This window comes from Manis javanica, chromosome 6 (genome assembly GCF_040802235.1).
Source record: "Manis javanica isolate MJ-LG chromosome 6, MJ_LKY, whole genome shotgun sequence".
Classification (NCBI taxonomy): Eukaryota; Metazoa; Chordata; class Mammalia; order Pholidota; family Manidae; genus Manis; species Manis javanica.
Window position 1 is genome coordinate 43,084,893 of NC_133161.1, and position 8,727 is coordinate 43,093,619.

General features: G+C 39.1%; 1 pseudogene; it reads right to left on the reverse strand.

Annotated features, from left to right (window-relative positions):
- Window positions 1-6,131: 6,131 nt before the first annotated feature.
- On the reverse strand, window positions 6,132-6,577 carry LOC118966946 (small ribosomal subunit protein uS8-like; annotated as a pseudogene).
- Window positions 6,578-8,727: the final 2,150 nt, after the last annotated feature.

An 8,727-nucleotide genomic window follows, 5' to 3' on the forward strand; every position in this document is an offset into this window, starting at 1 on the left:
TTCCTTTCTCCCTCAGCTACCCACTTCCCTTCCTCAATGTCTGCCAGTTTTAGCAGCTTCTTGTCACAAACAAATACAGGGCTTTTTTTACACAAATGCTATACATTCATCTACACACAGTTTTTTTTCATTTAACAGCATAAAATGTATTATTTTAATAAAAATACATTTGATGTTGCACTAAAAGGTGTTTTATTTTTATTGTGTAGTTGATATACTACATTGGTTTCAGATGTACAACATAGTGATTTGACAATTACATACGTTACAAAATGCTCATCACAGTAACTGTAGTAAATAGCTGTCACCAAAGATTTTACAATATTACTGACTTTATTTCCTATGCTGTACTTTTCATCCCTGTGTCTTATTTTATAATTGAAAGTTTGTACCTTATCTCCTTCACTTATTTTAACCATCCTTCCAACCGCTCCCCTATGACAACCACTGGTTTCTTCTCTGTGTTTATGAATCTGTTTTGTTTGCTTACTCATTTATTTTTTTAGATTCCACATATAAATGAAATCATATGGTATTTGTCTTGTCTGACTTATTTCATTAGCATAATACCCTCTAAGTCCATCCACAATGTCACAAATAGCAAGATTTAATTCTTTTTTTATGGCTAATATTCCATTGCATATAGATACCACATCATCTTTATCCACCATCTATCGATGGACACTTTGGTTTCTTCCATATCTTGGCTATTATAAATAATGTTGCCATAAACATAGAGGTGCATGTATCTTTTCGAATTAGTGGTTTTGTTTTCTTTGGGTAAATTCCCAGAAATGGAATCACTGGGTCATACGGTATTTCTATTTTAATTTTTTGAGAAACCCCCATACTGCTTTCCATAGTAGCTGCACCAATTTACATTCCCACCAGTAGTGCACAACAGTTTCCTTTTCTCCATAACCTGACCAATACTTATTATCTCTTGTCTTTTTTGTACTATCTGTTCTGACTGGTATGAGGTGATATTGTGGTTTTGATTTGTATTTCCCTGATTAGTGATGTTGAGCATCTTTTCATGTGTTTCTTGGCCATCTGTATGACTTCTCTGAAAAAATGTCTATTCAGATCCTCTGCCCACTTTTTAATCGGATTTTTTTTTTGTTTTGGTGTTGGATGAGTTCTTTATATATTTTGAGTTTTAACCTCTTATTGGGCATATCACTAGGGAATATATTCTCCCATTCAGTAGTGGTTGCCTTTTCATTTCAATGGTTTCCTTCACTGTGCAGAAGTTTTTTAGTTTGATGTAGTCATTCAGTTTATTTTTGCTTTTATTTCCCTTGCTTGAAGAGACATATCCAGAAAAAAAAGTACTAATGCTAATTTTTAAGAGTTTACTGCATGTTTCCTGCTAGCAGTTTTACGGTTTCAGGTCTTATATTTAAGCTTTTAATGCATTTTGAGTTTATTTCTGGGTATGGTGTAAGACAGTGGTCCAGTTTCCTTCTTCAGCATTTAGCTGTACAGATTTCTCAATACCATTTATTGAAGAGACTATCTTTTTCTCATCGCGTGTTCCTGCCTTAAAAGGTGTTTATAATCACCTGAGATGATTTGCTGCTGGTGGGGAGGAGTTCCTACAATAATGTAAAACCTTGTGTGGCTACATTGTATTTAATTTTATTGCATCTTACTGCCTGAGTCCCAAGATTTTCTCAGAGTAATTGGAAAAATTTTAAGAATATAGGAGAATTACTATACTGAGTCAGCTACCCACATCCCAAAATCATCCCTCACTTCTTTCATCTTCCTGTTGTCTACCTAAGCAGAGCCCATCTGTGCTTTTCTATCTTTGACTGTGCAGCCATAGAAGCAGCTCAGCCCTTCTGGGTGGTGCCTACAGCCTGGGGGATAAGTCTTGTTCTTTGCTGAGCCATACTGGAGCTAGATCTTGCTCACAGGTAAGTGTCCCTCCTATCCAGCATGATCTGTTGCTATTTTCAGAGTCACAGGAATTCTGCTCTCATATGTAGCCTCTTTCCCTGGGTTGGATTACCCCCTCCTTAAAGAACACCAAGCAAGGCCCAGAAAGGACCTATCTCTGATTCTCATCAATAAACACTCTTGGTCTTGGCTTTGGAGTACCTCAGTAATATAATTGGTCCAGACTGGAATCACTGGGGTTTGTCGTTTATAAAAACCTTAAGGCCAGTTAATTCAGGCATACTTTACACTTATCTTTGGCATCCTGCTCATCATCAGAATATGGGCCATTTGTCCTCTCCTGTATGTTTCTGAATTTCCTACCCAGTCCCAGCCTCTACTTTTCTCCTTCCAGAAATTTCTAACTCTGGAATCCCACTCATGATAAAAGTATTCTTAAAACAATATGAAAGAATCTGCCCATCAATGATTTTCAAGCCTTTGGGCATCAAAATCAAGTAGAGTGATTGTTCAACATATACCTGTGCTTCCAGACTTCCAGAATTTCTGATTCAGTAGGTCTGGAGTAGACCTGGGAATTTTACTTTCTAACAAATCTCCAAATGATGCGAATGCTGTTGGTCTGAGGACCACACTTGGAGAACCACTGCTGTATAGCTTAACCTCTTCCTGGAGCATTCCTCCACTTCCTGCTTTAACTGGAATCTGTCCGTTCTCTGCAGCCCTTGGAAATTAACTACTATCCCTACTTCCTCACTCAGGTTTTCTCTGTCTTCTGTTTCTAGTCTAGATTCCAAAGTCCATCACCTAAGCCTGTCATCTGTCTTGACCTGTCCTTTTTTTTTTTTTTTTTTTTTTTCAGTTTTATTTTTCATATTTGAGGTATAATTGACATACAATATTATGTTAGTTTCAGGTATACAACATTGTGATCTGACAATTCTGTGTCAGATGATCACCACAACAAGTCTAGTTACCATCTGTCACCTTACAAAATTAGTACAATGGTATTGACTGTATTCCCCTTGCTGTACAATACTTGTACATTACATTACATCCCCATGACTTACTTATTTTTTTTATGAAAGTATTATTATTTATTAAACTGTTCTCAGCTTAAGAGAAAAGCTTAAAACACTTTATCAGCAACATTTGAAACGAAAAGTCATAAAATCATTTTCTTCAGTTTACTTAATTTTTTTTTTTAACTTTTTTTTTTTTTTTGAGAGGGTATCTCTCATATTTATTGATCAAATGGTTGTTAACAACAATAAAATTCAGTATAGGGGTTGACCTGTCCTTTTGCCCAGCTTTCTCAGAAGAACCTCAAACCTATTCTGCATTTACACCCATGATGCTAGAGAAAAATCACACAGCCTTGTACACTGGTATCCACACAAATTTATCATCTCCAAACTGAACTCAGGCCATAAAGCTGACTAGCAAGCCAAAGACTGAGTCCTGGGACAGGAAATTTCTGTTTCACCAGCAGCAAGGCCATTAGCAAAAACAACTTGTCTACCAAACCCAAAGAACAGGACATTTATAAGAGGTCTTAAAGAAGATTCTTTAATTGGCTATAAAGAAGGTAGACTAACATGAATCAGAGAAAGTCCAGGGATGGGTGGTTAGTCCATAGAGAAGGCTCATGGATTGACTGTTGATGGTCTGGCACCATTCATACACAAGAGGGATCCAGGAATTCTGGGGGCTTTCTAGGTAACTGTTGTGACTTCATCTAGGAAAGTGGAGCGTCTGGTTAGCTGTGCCCACAGCTGTTGACTGATTACCTTTCCTTATCTCTCTCCCCTATTCTCCAGCCCTTATGTCACTCAATTTTAGGACATCTCAGAATTTTTCTTTATCAACAACCATAATGAAAATCCATGAGTAGTGTCCATGTGCAATTATTTCAATATAATAGCTCATTAACAGTGGAATTACATATTTTAATTTTTACAGATACTACCAAATTGCCCTCCAAAAAAGTCTGTACCAATTTACACATCCTCTTACCTTGTCTGAAGGGGCCCATTTACCTGCCCAACAGTCATTAATATGCTCAAGCCTCTTAAATCTTAAAAAAAAAAATTATCTTAGTCCTCTATCTCTATCTAGAAGTTTTCTGTCCTTTACATCAGGGTTTCTGAAACTTAGCCCTATTTATTTCAGGGACTGAATAAATCTTAGTTGTGGGGGCCCTATTCTGTGCATCACAGTATATTCAACAGCATCCCTGGCCTCTACCCCCTAGATGCCACTAGCACACACCACCACCCCCTCAACTATGACAACTGAAAATATCTCCAGAATAAAACTGGACCCTTATCTTACACCATACACAAACACCAATTCAAAATGGAATAAATGCTCAAAACATTAAGACCAGAAACTAAAATTCCCATAAGAAAACACAAGAAAAAAGCTTCTTGACATTACCTGTGACAGTGATTTTTTTGGATATGGCACCGAGTATATGAAAATAATGAGCTTTTACACAGCAAAGAAACAATCAAGATGAAAAGGAAACCTATGGAATGGGAGAAAATATTTGCAAACCATACATCTGATAAAGGGTTAGTGTACAAAATATATAAAGAACTACGTCTCAATAGCAAAAAAGAAGCTAATTTAAAAAATAAAAACTGAATATATTCCTCCAAAGAATGACCAACAGGGGTATTAAAAGGTACTCAACATCTCTGATGAAGTAAATGAAATGCAAACCAAAATCACAGTAAGATATTACCTCATACATGTTAGAATGGCTTTTATCAAAAAGACAAAAGATAATAAATTCTGGTGAGTATGTGGAGAAAGGGAACCTTTGTAAATTGTAAATGGCAATGTAAGTAGGTGCAGCCACTACCAAAAACATTGTGGCCGTTCCTCAAAATACTAAAAATGGAACTCCCATATGATGCAGCAATCCCACTTCTGGGTATATATCCAAAAGAACTGGAATCAGGATTTGAAGATACATGTCTGCACTCCAGTGTTCATTGAAGCATTATTCACCATAGCCAAGATATGTAGGCAATATAAATGTCCAATAGATAAAGGGATTAAGAATGGCAAAACATACTGTTATTCAGCCATAAAAAGGAAGGAAATCCTACTATTTGTGAAATTAGGGATGAAACGGGAGGACTTTATGCTAAGTAAAATAGGTGGACACAGAAAGACAAATACTACATCCATGATGAGTCCAAAATAGTCAACTATGGACAAGAAAGTAGAGTGGTGGTTGCCAGGGACTGGGAGGAGTGGGAAACAGGAATGTATTAGTCAGTGGGTAAAAACTTCAGTTCTACAAGATGAGTAAGTCCTAGAAATTGACAGCATAGTGCCCATAGTTAATAATACTGTATCATATACTTAACAATTTTCAAAGAAAGTTGTCTTATCACAAAAAAGAGGTCAGAGGAAACCTTTTAGAGGTGAATAGGTTTGTGGCATAGATTGTGGTAAATGTTTTAACAGGTATATTCTTATCTCCAAACTCAAGTTGTATACATTACATACGTGCTTTTCATATGTCAGTCATACCTCAATGCAATGGTATATATAAATAACAAAATGCACAGAAACAGGCTCAGCTGGGAGCCACTGCTTTTGAGCAGTTTCTTTAAGAACTGCCTATATTTGTTCTCTGTACTTAACTTAGCCATTTCCTGCCTTACCCACTGCATTGGGCTCTGGGTTATACTTCTTAGATCAGTCCACTCAGATTTCCATAACAAAACACCACAGACTGGGTGGCATTAACAACAAATAAATTTCTTAACAGTTCTGGAGAATAAAATTTCCAAACCAAAGTGCCAACAGATTTCTGCTGAGGGCAGACAGCAGCCTTCTCACTGAGCCTCATGTGGCCTTTCCTCAACACAAGCATGCAGAGAACAGGCTCTGGGATCTCTGACAGTTTTCCAACAGTTCTGCTGGATCAGGGACCCAGCCTTTGGGCCTCATTTAACCTTAATTGCTCTCTTACACGTCCTTTGCAAAAATACACTGGGTATTAGGACTTCAACATATGAACTTGGGATGCAGTTCAGTCCCTAACGCCTTTATAGCATCCCTGAAAGTGATCTTGCTAGGACCACATGATGCCATTATTTCACAAATCCTTTCTAGTCCTTTTCTTACTTGGCTTTTTTAACATTTGACATTGACCACTTTTTTTTTCCATTGAGGCGTTTTATTTGCACATATATATGACATCCCTAGGCAAAAAAAAACAAGATTTCCCCTCCTGTGTGTTTTCATCTTGCTTTCTCGTGTTCCATGATGCCAGGTGAGGTTGTCAGTACAATGAAACCAATTTGATGGGACAGGAGCAGATTATTCTGCCATTTTCCTAGATCTTTTGAGTTGCACATCAAATCTGGAACTGATCACTCCACACTTGTTTAACCTGATGGTGAGGTTCACAATTTTCCCAGCTGTGATCAAATTCAAATTTACTGATGTAACCATGCTTCATCATCACCATTAGAAACCAAATGACGACTTTGGAACACAGCCTAGTAAGAACCTAACGGTTGCCTCTCTTTTCAACTCTCTTTAGAGCATTGGCCAGAACACTCATGCACACCACTGTGGCGGCATGGAAAGATGGTGGAAAGAGGGTGCCACTTTTTTGTGAAAGATCCTTAACAATACATTTCATGACACCACTCGGGATTGTCCACTAAATAGCTCACTGGTTGCTTCTGCTTGCCTTCCCTTGTAACTCTTGGCCTTGGCCCTTTAAATATCCATTTATCACAGTCTGACCTAGACTTTCCCTTTACTGTGTTCTCATTGACTCTTAACAGCTTAAAAAGCATCAAGACTGATGATGACAAACCTCAGCGCTTTCCTGAGCCCTAGACTTAGAAGCCCCGTGGGTGGCCACACCATCATATCCTGCTCTCAAGTGTGACACTCAGCATTCTTTTACTCTACAAATGGTGCCACCAGCCACCACAGTATTAAGTCAGAAGCCTAGCTTGGACCCTTCCCAGGGGCTCCCAGCTGCTCCTGCTGTGCTGTAATACCCAGGAAACCACTCACTCCATGGTGACTGTTTCCTTGTCTTGACCGCCCACTCACCTGAAAGCTTGAGGGCACACATCACATTCCATTAGCTTCTCAGCTTTCAACACACTGAATGACACACTGTGTTCAACACAAATTTGCTGAATGTATAGATTCTCCAGCTGGAACATGACCAGGAAGTTTCAGTGGATGCTCTGTTACCTGTTATCTGCCCACTAACCCATCCCAACCCCAACCTGGACATTAGCATTTAAGTATTTTCTCTCCCAACAGCTTTCAATGGACTTCCCCTTTCCAGAAACTGAAGTTTCCTAAAGAAGGCTGCCCCACACACAGTACACCCTTTTCCAGGACAGTCTTACATCATAGTGACAAATAAATTCAGGGATTATTAGATCTGACCCCTTACCCCAAGGGGAACAGTTCAGCATGGTCACAATAACTAAGATGCTCTCAAGGAAATTGGCCAAGGACTCATTTGTGACTCTTACCACATCCCAATTTCTCTGTCTGCTGCTTCCTTTATACCTCCCTCCCCAAGAAATGTCACTCCTAACACTCCCCATTAATTTCCTGCACACAAATCTCCACCTCAGAGTACAGCTCTCAAGTACTGAGCTTGCCGCAGCCAGCTAATAGCGGCTTGAGAGAATGATAGCGTAGGTCCTTCAGTTGACCTCTTCCAAATGTATGCTTGTCTTTTCATTAACCTCTAGGATAAAGATCAGACTCTCAGCAAGATTACAAAACGGAGAAGATACATTGACTGCTATCCTCTTTTTGTGTTTCTATCTACTGCTATCTCCTTCCCCTCCTTCTAGGGTCCCAACATCTCCCTACCATAGAGATCAGAAGTTACACTCTTAAGTGCTGACAGTTCTTTCCTAACACTTCAAGTATCAAAAACACAAACAGATTCAACTAACACACTGATGAAAACCCACTTCATCTTCCAGGAAAGATAAAGGAGTACAAACGAGTTTGAATAAAATGAAATGCCTTCCACCTCCTCTAATACAAGCATGAACGCTGGGTCACCTGGAGGATCTTTGAAAGCACCTCACTGTACCCTTCCTACCCCACCCCATCCATTATGTTGCTCACAACCTCTGTATTTCACTTGTGTTCTGATGGGCTCAGAATGCTGGTAAAAACTGACCACAGGGCAAAATCTGTTAAAACTAATCCATTAAACACTGTATGCTAAACGCCAGACTCCACACTAACTACTCAGTAGGGATATACCATAGGGGAGATAGAATTTATCAGTAACACCTGGAAATGTTAACACCCTGTGGATCAGGAAGAGTGACAAGTACACCTCCTACTGTATTTCATGCATCATATGGTGAAACTGGTAACGCAGTGTGTACTGGGGATACAGGAAGATCACCTTATCCAGCCAGGGGTGGGATATAGGCCAGAGCTGTTCACCTGGAGTCACCGGAACCAGTCGCAAAGACCTCATAAACCCAGCCTTGGAAACAAGACTTGTTCACCCGACAGCAATGCTATCAGTTTTTACTCTCATTACACTATCTCGAGAGGTACTCGATTACTGTAAGGAGTTACAAACACAGTAAGTATAGCTTCTCAAACCTGAGCTGAGAGACATGGTCCCATCTATGTATCCTCATTCTGTCCACTCTTGGTAGCACTCCCACATCTGCAGCACAATGAATGCTGCCATGTGTAGCTCTTTCAAATAACATAGGAAGTATTTAATGCCACATAAACCTCTCTGGCACCTAGTCAGACATAATTTGTACCAATATTGGG